At 37.6% G+C, this 23734-nt stretch overlaps 2 pseudogenes; one reads left to right on the forward strand and one right to left on the reverse strand.

Moving 5' to 3' along the window:
• LOC122444732 overlaps nucleotides 1-18067 on the reverse strand; it is a 52408-nt pseudogene extending 34341 nt beyond the window's left edge.
• Nucleotides 18068-22216: 4149 nt separating this feature from the next.
• LOC122444733 lies at nucleotides 22217-22768 on the forward strand (annotated as a pseudogene).
• The last annotated feature ends 966 nt before the right edge of the window (nucleotides 22769-23734 follow it).

Consider the following 23734-nt stretch of genomic DNA (forward strand, 5'->3'; position numbering starts at 1 on the left):
GTGTACAATATAGTGATTCACAACTTCCAAAGGCTATACTCCACTGGTAGTTATCACAAAACACAGGCTATATTCCCTGTGTTGTACAATATATTCTCAAAGCTTATTTTGCATGATAGTTGTGTCTCTAAATTCCCTACCCCTATTTTTCCCTCCTCTTTTGCTCACTGCACTGGTAAACAGTAGTTTGCTCTATAAATCTGTGAGTCAGTTTCTTTTTTGTTATACTCACTAGTTTCTTATACTTTTTTAGATTCCACATGTAAGTGACATCATACAGTGTTTTTCTTTCTCTGTCTGACTTATTTCACTTAGCATAAGACCCTCCAAGTCCATCCCTGTTGCTTCATTGCTTCAAGTGGCAAAATTTCATTGTTTTGTGTTTTCAATATCATATTTTATGTCTTTTTGTCTATCACCTATTTATTATAATTATACTTAATTTCCCAACTTTTGTCTGTTAACCTTCATATTTGCTTATTTAAATGGTTGATACCTAACCTTCATTATATATTTGCCTTTACTAGTGAGAATTTTTCTTTTCTATAAATTCTTAGTTCTTGTTGTAACCTTTTATTTTCTGCTTAAAGAAGACTCTTTTTTTTTTTTTTAATTTTTTTATTAGTTGGAGGCTAATTACTTCACAACATTTCAGTGGGTTTTGTCATACATTGATATGAATCAGCCATAGATTTACACTTATTCCCCAACCCGATCCCCCCTCCCACCTCCCTCTCCCCCCGATTCCTCTGGGTCTTCCCAGTGCACCAGGCCGGAGCACTTGTCTCATGCATCCCACCTGGGCTGGTGATCTGTTTCACCATAGATAGTATACATGCTGTTCTTTTGAAACATCCACCCTCACCTTCTCCCACAGAGTTCAAAGTCTGTTCTGTGCATCTGTGTCTCTTTTTTGTTTTGCATATAGGGTTATCGTTACCATCTTTCTAAATTCCATATATATGTGTTAGTATGCTGTAATGTTTTTATCTTTCTGGCTTACTTCACTCTGTATAAGGGCTCCAGTTTCATCCATCTCATTAGAACTGATTCAAATGAATTCTTTTTAACGGCTGAGTAATATTCCATGGTGTATATGTACCACAGCTTCCTTATCCATTCATCTGCTGATGGGCATCTAGGTTGCTTCCATGTCCTGGCTATTATAAACAGTGCTGCGATGAACATTGGGGTGCACGTGTCTCTTTCAGATCTGGTTTCCTCAGTGTGTATGCCCAGAAGTGGTATTGCTGGGTCATATGGCAGTTCTATTTCCAGTTTTTTAAGAAATCTCCACACTGTTCTCCATAGTGGCTGTACTAGTTTGCATTCCCACCAACAGTGTAAGAGGGTTCCCTTTTCTCCACACCCTCTCCAGCATTTATTGCTTGTAGACTTTTGGATAGCAGCCATCCTGACTGGCGTGTAATGGTACCTCATTGTGGTTTTGATTTGCATTTCTCTGATAATGAGTGATGTTGAGCATCTTTTCATGTGTTTGTTAGCCATCTGTATGTCTTCTTTGGAGAAATGTCTGTTAGTTCTTTGGCCCATTTTTTGATTGGGTCATTTATTTTTCTGGAATTGAGCTGCAGGAGTTGCTTGTATATTTTTGAGATTAATCCTTTGTCTGTTTCTTCATTTGCTATTATTTTCTCCCAATCTGACGGCTGTCTTTTCACCTTACTTATAGTTTCTTTGTAGTGCAAAAGCTTTTAAGTTTCATTAGATCCCATTTGTTTAGTTTTGCTTTTATTTCCAATATTCTGGGAGGTGGGTCATAGAGGATCTTGCTGTGATTTATGTCGGAGAGTGTTTTGCCTATGTTCTCCTCTAGGAGTTTTATAGTTTCTGGTCTTACATTTAGATCTTTAATCCATTTTGAGTTTATTTTTGTGTATGGTGTTAGAAAGTGTTCTAGTTTCATTCTTTTACAAGTGGTTGACCAGTTTCCCAGCACCACTTGTTAAAGAGGTTGTCTTTTTTCCATTGTATATCCTTGCCTCCTTTGTCAAAGATAAGGTGTCCATAGGTTCGTGGATTTATCTCTGGGCTTTCTATTCTGTTCCATTGATCTATATTTCTGTCTTTGTGCCAGTACCATACTGTCTTGATGACTGTGGCTTTGTAGTAGAGTCTGAAGTCAGGCAGGTTGATTCCTCCAGTTCCATTCTTCTTTCTCAAGATTACTTTGGCTATTCGAGGTTTTTTGTATTTCCATACAAATTGTGAAATTCTTTGGTCTAGTTCTGTGAAAAATACCGTTGGTAGCTTGATAGGGATTGCATTGAATCTATAGATTGCTTTGGGTAGAATAGCCATTTTGACAATATTGATTCTTCCAATCCATGAACACGGTATGTTTCTCCATCTGTTTGTGTCCTCTTTGATTTCTTTCATCAGTGTTTTATAGTTTTCTATGTATAGGTCTTTTGTTTCTTTAGGTAGATATACTCCTAAGTATTTTATTCTTTTTGTTGCAATGGTGAATGGTATTGTTTCCTTAATTTCTCTTTCTGTTTTTTCATTGTTAGTATATAGGAATGCAAGGGATTTCTGTGTGTTATTTTTATATCCTGCAACTTTACTATATTCATTGATTAGCTCTAGTAATTTTCTGGTAGAGTCTTTAGGGTTTTCTATGTAGAGGATCATGTCATCTGCAAACAGTGAGAGTTTCACTTCTTCTTTTCCTATCTGGATTCCTTTTACTTCTTTTTCTGCTCTGATTGCTGTGGCCAAAACTTCCAACACTATGTTGAATAGTAGTGGTGAGAGTGGGCACCCTTGTCTTGTTCCTGATTTCAGGGGAAATGCTTTCAATTTTTCACCATTGAGGGTGATGCTTGCTGTGGGTTTGTCATATATAGCTTTTATTATGTTGAGGTATGTTCCTTCTATTCCTGCTTTTTGGAGAGTTTTAATCATAAATGAGTGTTGAATTTTGTCAAAGGCTTTCTCTGCATCTATTGAGATAATCATATGGTTTTTATCTTTCAATTTGTTAATGTGGTGTATTACATTGATTGATTTGCGGATATTGAAGAATCCTTGCATTCCTGGGATAAAGCCACTTGGTCGTGGTGTATGATTTTTTTTAATATGTTGTTGGATTCTGTTTGCTAGAATTTTGTTAAGGATTTTTGCATCTATGTTCATCAGTGATATTGGCCTGTAGTTTTCTTTTTTTGTGGCATCTTTGTCAGGTTTTGGAATTAGGGTGATGGTGGCCTCATAGAATGAGTTTGGAAGTTTACCTTCTCTGCAATTTTCTGGAAGAGTTTGAGTAAGATAGGTGTTAGCTCTTCTCTAAATTTTTGGTAGAATTCAGCTGTGAAGCCATCTGGTCCTGGCTTTTGTTTGCTGGAAGATTTTTGATTACAGTTTCGATTTCCTTGCTTGTGATGGGTCTGTTAAGATCTTCTATTTCTTCCTGGTTCAGTTTTGGAAAGTTATACTTTTCTAAGAATTTGTCCATTTCATCCAAGTTGTCCATTTTATTGGCATAGAGCTGCTGGTAGTAGTCTCTTATGATCCTTTGTATTTCAGTGTTGTCTGTTGTGATCTCTCCATTTTCATTTCTAATTTTGTTAATTTGGTTCTTCTCTCTTTGTTTCTTAATGAGTCTTGCTAATGGTTTGTCAATTTTGTTTATTTTTTCAAAAAACCAGCTTTTAGCTTTGTTGATTTTTGCTATGGTCTCCTTAGTTTCTATTGCATTTATTTCTGCCTTAATTTTTAAGATTTCTTTCCTTCTGCTAACCCTGGGGTTCTTCATTTCTTCCTTCTCTAATTGCTTTAGGTGTAGAGTTGGGTTATTTATTTGGCTTTTTTCTTGTTTCTTGATGTAAGCCTGTAATGCTATGAACCTTCCCCTTAGCACTGCTTTTACAGTGTCCCATAGATTTTGGGTTGTTGTGTTTTCATTTTCATTCATTTCTATACATATTTTGATTTCTTTTTTCTGCTTAAAGAAGACTCTTTTAACATTCCTTGTAAGATCCATTTAGATTAACTCTTTTAAGTTTTGCTTCTGAAAAGCTCTTTATTTTCCCTTTAATTCTGAATGATAACTCTGCTCGGTAGAGTGTCCAAGGTTGTAGATTTTCCCCTTTCAGCACTATAAATATATCATGTCCCTCCCTTTGGCTTGCAAAGTTTCTACAGAAAAATCAGCTGATGGCCTTATAGGGGCTCCTTTATTTGTGACTCTTTGTATGTCCCTTGCTGCCTTTAAAATTCTGTCTTTAAAAAAAAAATTCTATCTTTATCTTTAACTTTGCCATTTTAATATGATATGTTTTAAATTATACCAATGTTTTCTTAGGTCAGTTTTCAATACAATGGAAATAAATACAAAAATAAATAAATGGGATCTAATCAAACTTATAACCTTTTGCACAGCAAAGGAAACCATAAACTAAGTGAAAAGACAACCTACAGACTGGGAGAAAATATTTGCAAATGATGCAACTCATAAGGCCTTAACTTCCAAAATATGCAAACAGCTCATACAACTCAATAACAAAAAAAACAAATAACCCAATTTTAAAAAATGGGTAAAAGGCCTAAATAGACATTTCTCCAAAGACACACAAATAGCCAAAAAGCACATGAAAAGATGCTCAACATAACTGATTATTTGAGAAATGCAAATCAAAACTATAGTGAGTTACCAGCTCACACTGGTCAAAGTGGTCATAATTATGTGGATCCCTTTGGGTTTATTTTGTTTGGGAATTTCTTCAATTTCAGGAAACTTTCAGCCATAATTTTACCAAATACTTTTGCAACACTTTCCTCTCTCTTCTCCTTCTGGGAACCCTATAATGCAAATATTAATATGATTGATTTTGTCTCAGAGCTCTCTTAAAATTTATTTTTTATTTTTTTTTTTCTGTTTGGTGCTCTGATTGGGTGGTTTTCATTTTTCTGTCTTCCAAATTGCTTATTCTTTCTTCTCTATCATCTAATCTTCTCTTAATTCTTTTTAGTGTAATTTTGTTTCAGTTATTGCATTCTTCAGCTGTGACTGGTTCTTTTTTACATTTTTTAGTTCTTTGTTAAAGTTCTCACTGTATTCATCTATTCTGTTCCCAAGCTCAGTTATCATTTTTATTACTAGTGCTTCAATGCTTTTATCTGGTAAATTATTTATCTCTGTTTCACTAGGTTTTTCCAGGGTTTTTTTCCATGTCCTTTAGTTTGAAACATAGGCCTCTGTCTTCTTATTTTGTTTAACTTTCTCTGTCTCCATGAAATTATGTGAAACAGTTACCTACCCTGGTTTTTGTGAGATAGCTGGAGCTGAAGTGAGCATGGGTCACATATATCTCCAAGGTGTCCTGGCAACCATCACTTTGGTGGGATGTAAGGCTGGAGGTGGAGGAGTAGAGACAGAGCCAGATGTGAGCTTCTCCCGTGCCTAATGGAAGTCACCACCCTATCTGAGTGGGCAGATAGGGTGCAAACCAGGGGCAAGGCCCAAGGGTTTGGAGCAGAAGCTCTGAAGAGTTGGATTTCTCCCCATGTGTGTGATGGCACTCTCTGCCTTGGTTGGGATAGTGGACGGGACCTGGGGGCTAGTGACTTCATATCTGTGCTGGTTCACGTTTTCCCCATTATGCATTCCTTGGTTAGAGACTGAGTTGGGTCAGAGGGTTTAGAGTCACACTACTGAGCTGATTTTGCTCCTGCTGAAAATATTAGTGTCTACCATGGAACTAGTTTCAGTTCAGTTCAGTTCAGTCGCTCAGTCGTGTCCGACTCTTTGCAACCCCACGAATCGCAGCACCCCAGGCCTCCCTGTCCATCACCAACTCCCAGAGTTTACTCAAACTCATGCCCATCGAGTCGGTGATGCCATCCAGCCATCTCATCCTCTGTTGTCCCCTTTTCCTCCTGCCCCCAATCCCTCCCAGCATCAGGGTCTTTTCCAATGAGTCAGCTCTTCGCATGAGGTAGCAAAGTATTGGAGTTTCAGCTTCAGCATTAGTCTTTCCAATGAACACCCAGGACTGATCTCCTGCAGATGGACTGGTTGGATCTCCTTGCTGTCCAAGGGACTCTCAAGAGTCTTCTCCAACACCATAGTTCAAAAGCATCAATTTTTCGGCACTCAGCTTTCTTCATAGTCCAACTCTCACATCCATACATGACCACTGGAAAAACCATAGCCTTGACCAGATGGACCTTTGTTGGCAAAGTAATGTCTCTGGTTTTTAATATGCTATCTAGGTTGGTCATAACTTTTCTTCCAAGGAGCAAGTATCTTTTAATTTCATGGTTGCAATCACCATCTGCAGTGATTTTGGAGCCCCCAAAAATAAAGTCTGACACTGTTTCCACTGTCTCCCCATCTATTTCCCATGAAGTGATGGGACCAGATGCCACGATCTTAGTTTTCTGAATGTTGAGCTTTAAGCCAACTTTTTCACTCTCCTCTTTCACCTTCATCAAGTTAGCTCCCCCTAAATGTGAGCAGGAACTTGTGTGCTGGTAATGGTTGCCTCCACCCTGGTCTGAAGCAGGGTTGGGTCTGAGCTGGTTCTGTTTCCTCTAAGTGTACACACTCTTCTTGGTAAGGACAGCCTTCACAATGGAGAGCAGTGCCAGAGCAAGAGGGGATAAAGCTGGCACCCAGTGTGGCTGGGTGTACACAAGGGCTTCTCTGGCAAACTGGCCAGAGCCTCAGGTAGTTTTCAATCTGTTTCTTGTATATTGTTCCTAGTAGTAAGCAAGCATGTGCAATGCTCTTCAAGAGTGTACATACACACACTGGAATATTACTCAGCTATAAAAAATAACACATTTGAGTCAGTTATGAAATAGATGAACCCAGAACCTATTATACAGAGTGAAATGCCAGAAATAGAAAGGAAATACCATATATTAATGCATATGTATGGAGTTTAGAAAGATGGTACTGATGATCCTACATGCAGGGCAGCAAAGGAGACACAGACATGAAGAACAGACTTTTGGACTCAGTGGGAGAAGGTGAGGGTAGGATGATTTGAGAGAATAGCATTGAAACATATAAATTACCATATGTAAAATAGATAACCAGTGAGAGTTTGATGTATGAGGCAGAGCACCCGAAGCCAGTGCTCTGTAACAACTTGCAGGGGTGGTATGGGAGGGAGGAGAGTTGGAGGGGGTTGGGGATGAAGGGGACACATGTATATCTAAGGCTGATTCATGTTGGTCTATGGACCATCATACATGAATAATGGTGGGAACCATCACAATATAGTAAAGTAATTATCTTCCAATTAAATAATTTTTTAAAAAGTGTTATCTTGGTTTCTTTCATCTCTCTTGTAAGTCCCACTGGTTTTCAAAACAGCTGAAAAGACTCATCTTACTGGTGTTGGACCCTTGTACTGGGGTACCTTAAAGTCCTTGTTCCTTTCAGGTAGGATCCCTGAGCCCATGATATTCCCTGCCTCTTTTGTTTTCCTGCTAAGGTTTGGGTTCTGACCAGATGGCTTCTACTCTCTTCCTAACTAACTTCATGTGGATCTTTCTTTACAGTGCTGGTTGTAGAAGAGCCTTTCTGACAGTTTCCATGTTGTTTTCAGTAATAATTGTTCCACATATAATTGTATTTCTGATTTGTTCATGGGGAAGTTGAGCTCAGCATCCTCCTTTTCTACTGTCTCTGTTTTCCTCTCTATGTGTAACTTATTGAAGACTCACCAATTTGCTGTTAACAGTAACTTCACAATTGTACATTTCTACTAGTAATATATGAGTTCCAATTCCTCTATAACCTTGCCTACACCTATTTTTCATTTCAGCAGTAGTAGTAGTAGGATCCTAGTGGGTGTTAAGTGATATCTCATTTGGTTTTGATTTGTATTTCACTAGTGACTAGCAGATCAGTCCTGGGTGTTCATTGGAAGGACTGATGCTGAAGCTGAAACTCCAGTACTTTGGCCACCTCACGCGAAGAGTTGACTCACTGGAAAAGACCCTGATGCTGGGAGGGATTGGGGGCAGGAGGAGAAGGGGACGACAGAGGATGAGATGGCTGGATGGCATCACTGGCTCGATGGACATGAGTTTGAGTAAACTCTGGGAGTTGGTGATGGACAGGGAGGCCTGGCGTGCTGTGATTCATGGGGTTGCAAAGAGTCGGACACGACTGAGCGACTGAGCTGACTGACTGACTGACTGACTGACTGACTGACTGACTGACTGACTAGTGACACTGAGCATCTTACCATGGGTTTGTGCTTACTTGTATAACTACCTTGGAAAAATTCCTATACAAGATTGAATTGTTTGGTTTTGAGTAGTACAGATTTTTTATATATTCAGCTTTTTTAGTTTGCTATTCTTGTCTTTTTCCTTAAGACAAGTTAGGTTATTGATTTGAAATATTATTCTTTTAAAAATAGAGGTTTGCAGCTATAATTTTGCCTCTGAGCACTGTTTTTGTTTTCCATAAATTTTGGTATATCATGTTTTTATTTATCTCAATGTGTTTATAAATTCCCTTATGATTTCTTTTCTGTTCTATTATTTATTTTTAAAAAATGTTTAACTTCCACATATTTGTGACTTCTCTAGTTTCATTCAATGGTTGTCAGAGAAGGTATTTTGTATGAGTTCAATCTTTTTAAATTTATTGAGATTTGTTTTGTGGCCTAACACATAGTCTGTCCTGGAGAATGTCTCAGTCATGCTAAATGAAAACTTTTTTTTCCTTTGGGGGTAGAGTGTTCTGTATTTCTGTTAGATCTAGTTGGTTTATACTATTGTTCAAGTCTTCTATCTCCTTACTGACTATCTATCTAGTTGTATTCATTAATGAAAGTGGCTTATTGAAGTCTCCAGCCATAATCACAAAATTTCCTATTTCTCCTTTCAATTCCCTAGTGGCTCAGCAGTAAAGAATCCACCTGCAATGCTGGAGATGCAGGAGACACAGGTTTAATCCCTGGGTTGGGAAGATCCCCTGGAGGAGGAAATGGCAACCCATTCCAATATTCTTGCCTGGGAAATCCCATGGACAGAGGAGCCTGGAGAGCTACAGTCCATGGGATCACAAAGAGTCAGACACGACTTAGTGACTAACACTTTCTTATAATAATTACATCCTGTATATGTTATTAATATATCATGGCTTCCCTGGTAACTCAGCAGTAAAGAATCTGCTTGCAATGCAGGAGACGTGGGTTTGATCTCTGGGTTGGAAAGATCCTTTGGAGAAAGAAATGGCAACCCACTCCAGTGTTCTTGCCTGGGAAATCCATGGACAGAGGAGCCTGGTGGACCATCGTCCATGAGGTCACAAAAGAGCTGGACATGACTTAGCAACTAAACAATACGTTATATCCCACATGCTGACTTTATTCTCAGAAGTCAGACGTTTTTATTTATGTTGGTGGTAAGCTATGTGCAAAAATCTGTTCACTTTCAAGGTCACTTGTAGAGACCTTACAGCCTTTCATCAACATGGCTTAAGCTGCTTCTGCTTGGACATATCTTGGGCTCCAGTTATTCCATCACCCTCCATAGTCAGCTTGCCTCACTGCACTTCTCCCCCCAATTCTCTGGGCAGTCTTTCTCATCTTTCTCCTCTACTGCTTTTCTAAAGTGCATATTTAGCACTGAAATAGTTACTCACATGAATTTCCTGTTCAGGTTGATTCTTGTCACAAACATTTCCACCACTAATACAAACATTTTGTCAATAGCATTAAACACACAAATGCAAATATACCATATACACACAAACCAAGCATTAGGTTTTCATGACGTGGTCGATTGTGGTCATCATAAATATCAGGGCTCAGAGGAAACCGTTCTTTGCTTATTTCACATCTGAACCACAGGCAAAGTGGTTGATTATGTTGCAAATGCTACAGTTTCTGTATCTGTTCTAACATTTGGGCAATATTTTATCAGTAGTCTCTAAATGGTTATGACTATGAGTAAGACTTTGTTACTCTGTCTTATTTTATTTTGCTCCTGCAAGATTTTTTTGTTTTTTTCATCTTTTTTTTTTTCTTGGAATGAAAACTAGTGGTGCTAATAACTCCATGGTTACACTTTAAGATAATAGATCCAACTACACATTCAATGAGTGGCATAACAGAGAGACAGACATACTCTGGACTAGAGTGAGTTGCAATAGGTTTTATTTCATCTTACCTCTAGATCAAATCCAAAGAGGACAGGAGAGAATTTAAAAACAGATACAAGCACTCATTTCTTTAATCTTTCCTCTCATACTTCATCAGTTGTAAAACATACAACAAAAGCACTAGATAGTTCAGTTCAGTTTAGTCTTTCAGTCCTGTCCGACTCTTTATGACCCCATGGACTACAGCACACCAGGTTTCCCTGTCCGTCACCAACTCCCAAAGCCTACTCAAACTCATGTCCATCGAATTGGTGATGCCATCCAACCATCTCATCCTCTGTCATCCCCTTTTCCTCCCGCCTTCAATCTTTCCCAGCATCAGGGTCTTTTCAAATGGGTCAGTTCTTTGCATCAAGTGGCCACAGTATTGGAGTTTCAGCCTCAGCATCAGTCCTTCCAATGAATATTCAGGGCTGATTTCCTTTAGGATTGACTGATTGGATCTGCTTGCAGTCCAAGAGACTCTCAAGAGTCTTCTCCACCACCACAGTTAAAAAGCATCAATTCTTCAGCACTCAGCTTTCTTTATAGTGGAACTCTCACATAGCTTTGACTAGATGGACCTTTGTTGGCAAAGTAATGTCTCTGCTTTTTAATATGCTGTCTAGGTTGGTCATAATTTTTCTTCCAAGGAGCAACCATCTTTTAATTTCATGGATGCAGTCACCATCTGCAGTGATTTTGGAGCCCAAGAAAACAAAGTCTCTCACTGTTTCTATTGTTTCCCCATCTATTTGCCATGAAGTGATGGGATTGGATGCCATGATCTTAGTTTTCTGAATGTTGAGTTTTAAGCCAACTTTTTCACTCTGCTCTTTCACTTTCATCAAGAGGTTCTTTAGTTCTTCTTCTCTTTCTGCCATATATATCCCAACAAAAAATAAATCAATAAAAATTTTAAATCATGATTTGTGATGAACAATAAACACATTTAAATATATAGTTTAAACAAGGGAGAATTATTTATAAAGAACAAAAGTGTTTTGACCTTCAATATGTAAAAGTATACATTGAAGAAGGAAATATATATTGGAGAAGGAAATGGGAACCCACTCCATTATCCTTGCCTGGAAAATCTCATGAACAGAGGAGCCTGGTGGGCTGCAGTCCATGGGGCCGCAAAGAGTCGGGCATGACTGAGTGACTAACACTTACTTATGTAAAAATAGCATAAAACCAACAAAACAGAAAATGAAAGGAAAGGTAATGTGAAGAAGTGTGACGTTGGTCTTTATCTGCCATGGCAGGGAGTCACCAGACACAGTGACAGTGAAATTGCAGGTTTTAAAATGGACAGTTACATCATGTGCGTAATATTGCTCACAACTTAGAGAACTCCTTTTGAAATTAGTGTCACTTCTGGTAAAGAATTTTGTTTTCAATATGTAGGGGGCACAAGTCCAAACTAACTGAAACAGACACTTAAGCAAATTTACTTTCTCTATTTGGTATGCTGTGTTTTTGTTTTGTTTTTTGACTGCCTTATGTATCATTATGGTACATCAGAATATATTGCTTCTGAAAAGGAGCTTACTTTTTATATGTAAGCTTAATTTTTTAGAGAAGTTTGAGAGTCACAGAAAATTAAGCATTAAGTACAAACAGTTTCTGTTTGCCCCCTGCTTCCACATGTACACAGCCTCCCCTATCATCCCTACCAGAGTGGTACATTTGTTGCAATTGATGAACAAATAATATTGCAGCATTATCACTCAAAGATCATAGTTCACATTAACATTTGTATATGGCAGGGACATTTGTATCTCACGTTCAGTGATTACATCTGCTCCTTTTGCTAGCTTAAAATAAAGTAACAATAAATGTAATAATTTTTATTTAAGATAACATGCTAATATGAAATAATTTTCATAAAATAATTTGTCTTTCCTTCTTTTTATACATATTCAAAGAAAACTGTTCAGCTAATGTTAAGAGTGGTTGTTTTGAGTGGTGGAATTTGAAGCAAGTACATTTTCTGTATTGCCTGTATGTCCTATAAGAAGGACATTTCACCAAAATAAAATAAAATATATTATTCTAAAAATAACTAAAGAGAAAATTGTATGTTCTAGGAACCTCTGATAAATATTTCCACAGTGTATGTGAATGCTGACTTATAGCATATTTGGCAGAATTGACTTAGAAAGGTATCTTGAAAAACAGGAGACTTGAGAAAAAGATACAATATACAATTTGATTTGGGAAGGTAAGAATAATAAGTGGGATAAGTAGAATACTTCAACACATATTTATTTAGGCTAAAAATTGAAAGTATTTACATCAAAAATAACACATATTTAAGGCATTTTAGACTAAGTCCCATAGTGTACTAGTCTGCTGTGGCATCAGTAACAAAATACCACAGACTGACTGTTTGGCTTAACCACATGGTGTTTGTCCAAAAAGCAGGTTATTAAGGCTAAAGAGCGTGTTTGTTAGTAGTCAACAAAAACCAAAGTTATGATTGTGTTAATTTTAAAGAATATGGGCAAATATATAGATTTATTTACAAAACAAGACAAAAACAAAGAGAGGAAGCTCTGCAGCTTAAGAGTCTGAGTCTTAACCACCAGAACCTTGTTACAACTCTAAAAAAAAGGGAGAGACCCACAGCTAGGAATTTATAGTCAATTCAGTAATTTATTGTCAGTTCAGGTAAGCCAAATGATACAGCTCATGAATTTTCATTACTTTTTCACATTTGATAATATCTTATAATTTTATATAATTTTCTAAAGTTTCATTCCCCCAATTTAAGACTAATTCAATAATAAGTGGTCCTAATTCATATTTTCTCTCAGCTAAAACAGTAATTCTTGGGCTTTTTAGTTTCAATATGTCTTTATACCCTTAAAAATTGTTGAGGATCCCAAAGAATTTACCATAGGAAAATTTAGAAACACACACACTAATAATACATAAGTACTCACTCCATAAGCCATCAAAGCAATAATATCAACATATGCCACGCAGCGTCTAGAAAATGAATGCAAGAGAACGTAAGTGCAAAAAGCAAACATATCAGTATTATTATGAAAATAGAACCTACCTTGAGGACCTCCTGCAAGGGTTCCTAGGACCACATTTCAACTAGAACTAAGCTAAAACAAGCTTGAACGCTCAAAGACTGTTCTTCTTTTATGTATGTGTGTGTCAAAAACATTAGAGAGGCAGGAAATGTAGAAAAAGAAAAAATAATCTGATTTATTTCTTTATTTTTATTTTTCGGCTGCTCTGGGTCTTCGTTGCTGTGCATGTGGGCTTTCTCTAGTTGCAGCGAGTGGTGGGTACTCTAGTTGTGGTGCTCAGGCTTCTCATCATGGTGGCTTTTCTTATTGTAGAGTATGGACTCTAGGGTGCTCAAGCTTCAGTAGTTGCATCTCCCAGGTACTGAGCTGGGGCTCAGTAGCTGTATTTCAGGGGCTTAGTTGCCCTGCAGCATGTTGAGTCTTCCCAGACCAGGGATCAAACTCATGTGCCATGCATTGGCAGGTGGATTCTTAACTCCTGGACCGCAAGGGAAGTCCCTGTAATTTGATTTAGTACTTGTTATTCCTCTTTTAACAATTCTAGTTGGCAAAGCAATTGTGATAAAAAGCTATTTACACTTTTAAAGAAAAACCTTTTTTTAAAATTGTGTGTTGTGTTATATTTTTTATTAAAAGGAATAAAAAAATATTCCTTTTTTTATTATGTGTCATATTCACTGCTATACCTTGACATATCCAAAAATACATGCATAAAAGACATAAAAGCTTTTCACATAAATGATGAGTTACTTCCAATATATATTTCCATCCTTGTTAATAAGAAAAATAATAGTTTAAGTGATATGTGAGGCACATGGTACAGTGCCTGGCAGAGTAGTAAACATTCAAATGACAATTATGGCTGTTTGCTGCTGTTGCTGCTGTTTTGTTTTAGTAGTTGTTTTTACCAGTGCCATTAGTATTGAATACTAGAACTATTGAGGTAGCATAGAAGGATCATAAAGTTTGCTGCCTATGAATTCCCCATTTAAATAAATATACTTTGAATGTAAAGTCCATTTTGATTAACTAATAGATAACTTGCATCCAGTAAACTAACAGAAAGCAATGGATCCCACAATAGTCAGAATGCCCAGAAGGAAAGAAAAACTTAAGGCTGAGTCCAAGGGGTAGAATAACCTGGAGGCTCAAGGACTTTAATTACAAGTACAAGTAATATCTTAAAAGTACATTCCTTATTGACAAGTCAAGTTAATCTATAGTGTACTATTGATGTTGATAATTCTTGTTTGCTCAAAGTAGCAAAGGTATCTGGGAAAAGTCAGGTATTTTGCTTTTCTCTAAGAAATATAAGAGTTTTCTAGTGAAATTTTGCTGGAATGTTCCATGAAAGTTCTTTGGAAAGGGTTCTGCAAATAAGACATCAAATGTCAGCATTCTGATAAAAAAAAAAAAACTGCTTGACCAATGTGCTACTTAATATTATGATATTATACAAAAAGAACCTCAGTAAGGCATTTAGGAATATTTCCTGATATGATTCACAGTAAGGTTTTTTAAAATATATATATAATCTAAAACTTCCCAGAGAGCAGTTTTTATAGCCCTCCCCATTGGTTTTATGATAGTCATCAATGATCCACTGATTAATTCAAAACACATTTAAAATTGTTATTCTACCTGACATCTTGAAGGAATTTGAAATTTTTGCCTCTTCTTCCCTCAAACTCTTTCATTGGTTTCCATTGATTTTCCTTCCCCATGGACTCCACTCTGCCTCTTTTATTAGATTCTGTTCTTTGGGCCATTCCTAAAAATGTGATGTTTCCCAGATTCTATCTTGTGCTTGCTTCTCTATCCAACTCAACATCTTTGTCTAGAAAAATTTGATTCATTGCTTATAAGAAGATGACTTCAAAATCTGAATCCCATTCTAATTTCCTTTGAATCTGTGTTTCCAACTCGTCTGTAAAACATATTAATTCCAAACAAACCATCTCCACTTCCATCTCTGCATAGGCGAAATACTCTTTGCAAAAACAAAACACTCTGTGACATAAATCACAAGCAAGATCTTTTTTGATCCACCTCCTAGAATAACTAAAATAAAAACAAAAATAAACAAGTGGGGCCTAATTAAGCTTAAAAGTTTCTTCACAGCAAAGGAAACCATGAACAGAATGAAAAGACAACCCTCAGAGTGGGAGAAAATATTTGCAAATGAAGTGACTGACAAGGGATTAATATCCAAAGTTATACAAACAGCTCATGCAGCTCAATATCAAAACACACAAACAGTCCAGTTAGCTCATGCAACTTGATATCAAAACACCCAAACAGTCCAGTTAAAAAGTGGAAGATCTAAATGGACATTTCTCCAAAGAAAACAGATGGCCAAGAGGCATACAAAAAGATGCACAGCATCACTAATTATCAGAGAAAAGTAAATTAAAACTATAATGAGGTAGCACCTCGCACCAGTCAGAATGGCAATCATCACAAAATCTACCAACAGTAAATGCTGGAGAGGGTGTGGAGAAAAGGGAACCCTCCTACACTGTTGGTGAGAATGTAAATTGGTACAGCCACTATGGAGAAGAGTATGGAGGTTCCTTTAAAAAGTAAAAATAAAGCTATGATATGATCTTGCAATCCCATTCCTGGGCATATATTCAGGGAAAACCAAAGTTCAAAAATGTTCATTGCAGCACTACTTACCATAGCCAGGACATTGAAGCCATGTCAATGCCCATCAATGGAGGAATGGTTAAAGAAGATGTGGTACATATACCCAATGGAATATCACTGAGCCATAAGAAAAGATCAAAATAATGCCATTTGCAGTGCCATGAATGGACCCAGATATTGTCATACTGAGTAAAGTCAGACAGAGAAAGACAAAAATCATATGATATTGCTCATATGTGGAATCTAAAAAATGGTACAAATGAACCTATTTACAAAACAGAAATACAGTCACAGATGTAGAAAATAAATTTACAGTTACTATGGGGGAAGGGATGGGACTTCCCTGGTGGTTCAGTGGTAAACAATCCTTCTGCCAATGCAGGAGATGCAAGGGACGCAGGTTCAATCCCTGGGTCAGGAAGATCCCCTGGAATAGGAAGTGGCAACCCACTCCAGTGCTCTTGCCTGGGAAATCCCACGAAGAGAGGAGCCTAGCAGGCTACAATCCATAGGGTCACAAAGAGTCAGACATGACTGAGCGACTGAGTACGAGGCGGGAAGGGATGAGCAGAGGGATAACTTGGGAGATTGGAATTGACATATATACACACTACTATATATAAAACAGATAACTAATAAGAACCTACTATATAGCACAGGGAACTCTACTCAGTACTCTGTAACAGCTTTTATGGTAACAAAATCTAAAAAAGAGTGGATATATGTATATGTATAACTGGATCACTCTGATGAGCAGCAGATACTAATTCTCACATTATAAATCAACTATTGCTGTTATTGATAAATAAAATAAAATGCCCTCTTTTTAGTTTGTCAGCCTAATTAACTTTTTAAACTTCAATCTATCCTTCAGACCTCATTCAAATTGTATCCCCTGTATAAAGTACTCTAAATTCTTCTCACTCCCATCTAGCATTTAATGGTCACTATCTCTTCTATAATTCTGTTTTTCTATTCAGCAACCACCAGAATTGGCAACACAATAACTAGAAATAATAAGATAGTGTGAAAACCACTATGGTTTTCCACTATGGAAAATAACATGTGATTAACATGGTTAAAAAAGAAAAAAGGAAATAAAATGAAAGAACTAAACTTTTAAAAATGAAAAATATAATTATTGGAATCAAATCTCAGTGGGTAGATTAAAAACCTGATTAGACATAATCAAAAAGAAAATTAAGTGGTGACACAACCTGGTAAAATGCACTGTCAGAATGCACTAAGAATTGATAAAGAGATTAAAAAAATAGAGTGAATTTTATCTGAGAAAATCAACCTCAGTCCAATAATAAGACAGAAGGCAAAGGAAAACTTGAAAGAGGAAATAAGACAGGATGAAAAAATTCAATGTAAGTCAATTATAATTTCCTGAGGTAATAACCAAGTACGTCAATAGGTGATGACACTTGTTTGGGAAGAAGTTATGATAATTAGATCAGTTACTGCAAGACTGCTCACCTATGGTTAGACTTTTGCTCCTGTTCAAATGTAAAACAAAGCAGGTCACATAATATACATTGTTGCCTACCCAGTGGCATGTGCTCTGGGCAGTCACTGTCTTGTTAGTCCTAGATTCATGCACAGTGATGCAATCTTCTGAGACTCAGAAAATCTGTGCAAGCTGGCTTCCCTGCAAACTTTGCACATTGAAGTTTTATTCTTCCCCTGAAGTAGTGTCACTTCTGGAGATGCTGTAAATGAGAACAGGAAAAAAAATCAAAAAAGCAACAAAGTTTTATCTGTGACTATTTCATAAGGATTTATAGTGCATGCTAGTTAAGCACATGGGCTCTTGAGTTAGATTATCTGGGTGCAAATTCTGCCACAACTGTCTTATAACTGTGTAAACTTGAACAAGTTTCTGTGCTTTATCAAATAAAAGAATGATACTAATTTATAACATATTGATTATGCAACAGTAGGGGACTAAATACTCTGCCAGTTACTCATGATATGACCTCTATTGTAGGGTGCATCTTGTGCTGGAATATGCTCCCTTTGCTCCTCCAGATCAATTCTCCAATCTTTTCTGCCATTCTCTGGGTCCTAAGAGGCTGACTTCTTGGAGGCATTTACAGCAAATGTAGATCAAAGGTGGAAGGAGAGTGAGGTTGGAGTACTTTTCCTGTGGGGGTGTTAGGGTCACTCCCATAGCCATCGTCCTATAGGCAGCCCTCTCAAAAACACTGCTTTCTTCAGATTCCTTCATCTTGTAACTTCAGGCCAAGGAGTGTAATGCCTTCCAGCAGTTGCAAGACACCAGGTCCTTCATTATCTCTTATTGGTTATGGAAACCACATCTTTTTAAAGCATGCATGCTTTTGTAAAACTCTCCCCAAGTTACTCAAAGTGTGCTGGTTGTTTACTGCTGGGACTGTAACTGATACACATCCCATTCTGGAGATGTTAAAATGTGAAAAAATATTGCACCTTAGATATAGTGAAATATATCACTTGGCTCCTCTGTGTCTCAATTTCATTTCCTTTAAATAGGAATAATATTCCTTTTAGGATTACTGTGATTAAATGAACTAATACATGTAGAGTACTTAGAAAAGCATCTTGCATGTAATAAGTGCTCAGTAAATATCATCATTAGTATATTTGAAGTATTGTGATAGGTACCATGAATTATGCAGAGACGGATAAAAGACAAAGCACAATTTCAAGCATCTTGGTAGTCTTGGTAAGTGACCACGTTTTCATCTCAAAGTCAGATATTTTGACCTGAAGCCCAGTATTCTATCAAAACTTCCCTGATAATCCAAAATACCTGGAAAGAAGATCACTCTAGGTTAGTTCAAAAACACTTGTAAAACACTTGTTAAAATAAGAGAAGTGTTATTAATTTTAATTATATACGGTAACCAGCCTAATAATTAAAATGCATTGTCATAATGCACTAAGCAATGAATAAAAAGATAAGAAATTAAAATTATCTTGAGTGCAAAACTGGTAGTTATTTATAAATAGATTCTTCAAAAGATAAGATAGGAAAGAGATAAGAAACCTAAGCTTAACTGAGCATCCCCTATGTGAGAGGCACTTCTATGCTATGTGAGAGGCACTTATATACTCACGAACTCTCTACAGGGAGAAATGGCTACCCCTGTTGTACAGATGAGAAATCTACTGCTGAAGAGCAGAGCAGAGACAAACTCAAAGCTTCCACAGTCAGGAAGGGGGAGCACAGGGAACAAGCATACATTTTCTACCTCACACTGCCTCTGGAGTTCTTTTTTTTTTTTTTTTTTCATTTATTTTTATTAGTTGGAGGCTAATTACTTTACAATATTGTAGTGGTTTTTGCCATACATTGACATGAATCAGCCATGGATTTACATGTGTTCCCATCCTGAACCCCCCTCCCACCTCCCTCCCCATCCCATCCCTCTGGGTCATCCCAGTGCACCAGCCCCGAGCACTTGTCTCATGCATCCAACCTGGACTGGCGATCTGTTTCACACTTGATAATATACATGCTTTGATGCTGTTCTCTCAGATCATCCCACCCTTGCCTTCTCCCATAGAGTTCAAGAGTCTGTTCTATATATCTGTGTCTCTTTTTCTGTCTTGCATATAGAGTTATTGTTACCATCTTTCTAAATTCCATATATATGTGTTAGTATACTGTATTGGTGTTTATCTTTCTGGCTTACTTCACTCTGTATAATGGGCTCCAGTTTCATCCATCTCATTAGAACTGATTCAAATATTAAATCCCCTATCGTGGCCTAAATAGCTTGTACCCGCTTATAAGGAGATTTAACATTTATGTGTGAGTTTGTTCTTAGACTCCTTTTTGGTTTTTGCTTTATTTTAGGGTTGGGTGTTTATTTTTGTTTTTTGTTTTTTTGCAAATGGCACAAAGGTGCAGTCTTAGAATTATCACAAGTGTCTTTTTTCAAAAAACAAGACTTCTTTAAAACCTTGCCTCTCATTGTTGATCTACATACCAGCAATATCAATATCACATGGTTCAGTTTTAGAAATGCAGAGCATTAGATCCCCATGCAAGGACTGTTCTAAAACTCTTACCAAGGAAACTAGAAAGAGAAGAATGAAATTGAGATATTTAAAAGACATAAAAATTCTGGTGGAAAACAATCTAAAGTATCTTTCTCAACATGGTTTCCTCTACTTTTTTTTTCCTCCAGTACTTTTCACCCTTCCCCACCACCACTCCCAATAGACTCACCAGCTGTGAAAGGGAGAAAAATTGTGAAAAGTATCCCCAAAGCTGAAGATATCTTCTGAAGGGAGTTCCCTTCTTCTTCCTATCCTTACCTCTCTCTTTTCCTTCCATATACCTAGCTGTAGTATTTTTCTTCTCCTGATCTCCCACATAAGCATTAGTGAGAAAACCCCTGCTCCCTTAACTCCACTGTGTTTGCAGCTCACGAGAAATTTATGAGGAAGCATTTCCTATTTGGAGAGTTAGGTAATAATGACTGAACTTCCTGATTTGTGCTTTTATACATTTATTTCTCTCCAGAGAAACATATGCATTTGACCCACTATTCAGTTCTAATTGTAATCAATTGAGTTATATCCCAGATAATGTTTAAATAATTCTTATGAGACATGCATCAGTATATTCATTTTTATAAATGGGGGAAGTAGAAAAGTAACTTATCCTAATTTGATCAATGGCAGAGCTGTACAACCAGGATAGACACAATTTTTTCATGGATAGTTTTCTTTCCCTTGCATTGTATCGTGTATGTGTGTGTGTTTGGTAATTTGTTGTGTGGTTTGTTACAGAAGCCAAACACGATCTCTCATTCTAGAAGTATACACTTTAATACAAAAAAACATAGAGTATTTAAAACACTCATAAAGACCATAATACTAATAGTTCTCCACTCATATGACCCCCTGCCAAACTTGGGCTGGGGCTGGCAATCAGTCTGCAATCCAAAATTAAAGCCCAGCTGGTACAATTTTACTCTGATCCATCCAGCAAATCCTATTCACAAGCCCTGCACTTCCACAGATAGGGAGGGGACCAGGTACCGTGATAATGCTGCACCTGACATTTCTCAGGCACTTTCAACCTGGCTCTAGCCACCGCTGCCCCACTGCTTTTTTCTGAACATGGTCTTAGTGCTATGCCATCCCTGACAGGAGACACCTCTGCCTACTCCACAAGCGCAGATCTTTTGTAAGCCAGGCCAGGTCCTTATTGCCTCTGCCCGACCTGCCTGCACACTCACACTCACACTTTCACGCCGTGCAGATGATGTTACCCTCTTCTACTTCATAATTTCTGCTTTATTTCTTTTTTCTTCTTTATTCTGTTTGTTTCTCGCTGAGACATTTTAAGATATGCTGCTTTCTGCCACAAAATAGAGGGGGGTCGGGTGGGGGAAGCAATCTACAGAGTCAATGCAGTGTTAACATGGGTTTTCTATGTGGAAGGGGTCAGTGAAGACTGAAGGGTGTGAGTTTCTGCTTATAAATTCTCCTTTTCGTCTTCTTAAACAAACAGTAATCCTTCTCTTGGGGTTTGTTCTATAAACAAATGATTAACATAGGTTTCAGTTTGATTACCCAAAAGAAAGATTAATGAAAATTTCTTGTGTAAAAAACATCGGAATCAGATTCTTGTCACCAGATAGATAATTCTTCAACACATCTGAAGATTAAAGTTTTATTCTTTTTAATTGGTGAATTTTATTACTGTCAATATTCTGGTTGTGAGTGTGTGCTCAGTCGTGTCCAATTCTTTGCAACCCCATGGACTAAACTAAGCTCCTCTATCCTTGGAATTTTCCAGGCAAGAATATTGGAGTGGGTTGCCATTTCCTACTCCAGAGAATCTTCCCAACCCAGGGCTCAAACCTGCATGTCTTGTGTCTCCTACATTGGCAGGCAGATTCTCTACCACTGTGCCACCTGGGAAGTCCTCTGGTTGTAATATTATACTATTATTTACCATAATGTTATCATTAGGATGGGCTTCCCTGGTGGCTCAGATGGTAAAGAATCTGCCTGCAATGCAGGAGACCAGGGTTTGATCCCTGGATCAGGAAGATCCCCTGGAGAAGGCAATGGCTACCCACTCCAGTATTCTTGCCTGGAGAATTCTATGGACATAGGAGTTTGGTGGGCTACAGTCTATGCTATTGCAGAGTTGGACCCAACTGAACAACTCATACACATTTTCATTAGGGCAAACTGGAATGGTGCACAGAGATCTTTGTGTTATTTCTTTGCATGTGTATCTATAATTATCTCAGTAAAAGTTTCGATTTAAAAACTGAAAGTCAGATGTGGCTGAGGAAGGAGAATATCCCTGAAATTTACAGCCAAAACATTTATTAGGACCAGCCTGTGGGCCATGGACCAAAGGAAGATGGAGCATTTCTCTTCCAGTGTGGTTTTGATATGGCTTTTTCCAGAGCATTTGAACTGGGATTAGTTGCTGGATTGGGTCATCATGAACTAGCCAGTCCATCACAGGGAGATCTGCCCCTCAGAGATAATGGCCTTCAGTCCCAGAAGGAGCCTGCTATTGGTCATTGGGCTTCCCAGTTTGTACTATTCAGAGGAATCCAGAACAGTAAGGAACTAAACAGAACCTGCTGTCTGAATGGGAGAACTTGCATTCTGGGGTCCTTTTGTACTTACCTTTCCTCTTTGGATGGAACTGTAACCGTGACATGCACGAAGGGAAGTGTGTGGTTCTGTGCCCCATGACACCTGGATGTCCAGGAAGTGTTCCATGTGTAAACGCTGGCATGGCCAGCTTTGCTGGATTCCTCAGTCATTCCTACCTGGTTGTGATGAGCAACTCGCAGCTGCTGGAACTCCAGAATTAACACTGTCTGCATTTGCTCTCATGCTTCCTTGCTATACAGGTATTAACCCATATTTACATACAACATTTGTCATGCAAATTTCATGATCTGTCCTTCCAATATCCCGCCTGAGAGATGATCATTCATTAGTTGCTTTGAAAGAATGGATACATTTCCTTATGATCCCTAACATTTCCTTAAAGTACCAACTACTTTCCTCTGCCCTACTCTCCCCCAAACAACTGCTTTTAAAAAAATAAGCCATTTATTATGCCAAAGTCCTGTGCTTCTGATACATGTAATTCTAGCAAAGGTTTACTAATAGTTTCCTTTAAACAATTGAGTTCCATCTTCAGATTATTAAAGGTTACGCCCAATGTGGAACTGAGTATAAAACATTGGATAGAGTTGATCAAATTAATGAAGATATTATCTTGGGAAGAAAAGAAAGTATCTGTAAAGGGAACAAAGAAGAGATGGGGCAAATATAAGAGGTAAGAGTCAGGATGCCGAAGTAATGGAAGTGTGCATGTGTCCCTGGGAGACTAGGTTAAAAAGTGAGAGCAAATGAGAGAGAGTTGAGAAAATAAAATGGATTACTTAGTTGATTGAATGAGTACAGAGAAACAAGCCAAGCTAAGTTGAAGGGCAAGCTTCTATCATCTATAGGTAGCTATATAAAACAAGAACACATGTTTTCTCAAGGGTTTGTAGAGGATAAAGTCTCCTTGAAAAAAAATTCTATCTAAAGTCTCCCAGTGTATTAAGAGAGCTAATTCATTACGATTTCTCCATATTATGCAATTATTTTAATGGTGGTAAAAGAGAAAATATTCACAATATATTTAGTTGTAAACCAGGTGCTAAAACTATACATTGTAAAGTCCACCTTAAAAATATGTACCTGGTGTATTTCTGGTGTGCCCAGCACAAATGGGACGTAGGTTGAAAAAAAAAAAAAATGGAAAGTCAGGTCTAGATCTCAGATCTTGTATGTTGGTAAATTTAGGATAATGGAAAGGAAGTTGGTTGCAAACTTAGAACTTTTACCAGGCTAATTTCAGGAGTTGCAA

The sequence above is a fragment of the Cervus canadensis genome, chromosome 7 (assembly GCF_019320065.1).
Source record: "Cervus canadensis isolate Bull #8, Minnesota chromosome 7, ASM1932006v1, whole genome shotgun sequence".
NCBI lineage: Eukaryota > Metazoa > Chordata > Mammalia > Artiodactyla > Cervidae > Cervus > Cervus canadensis.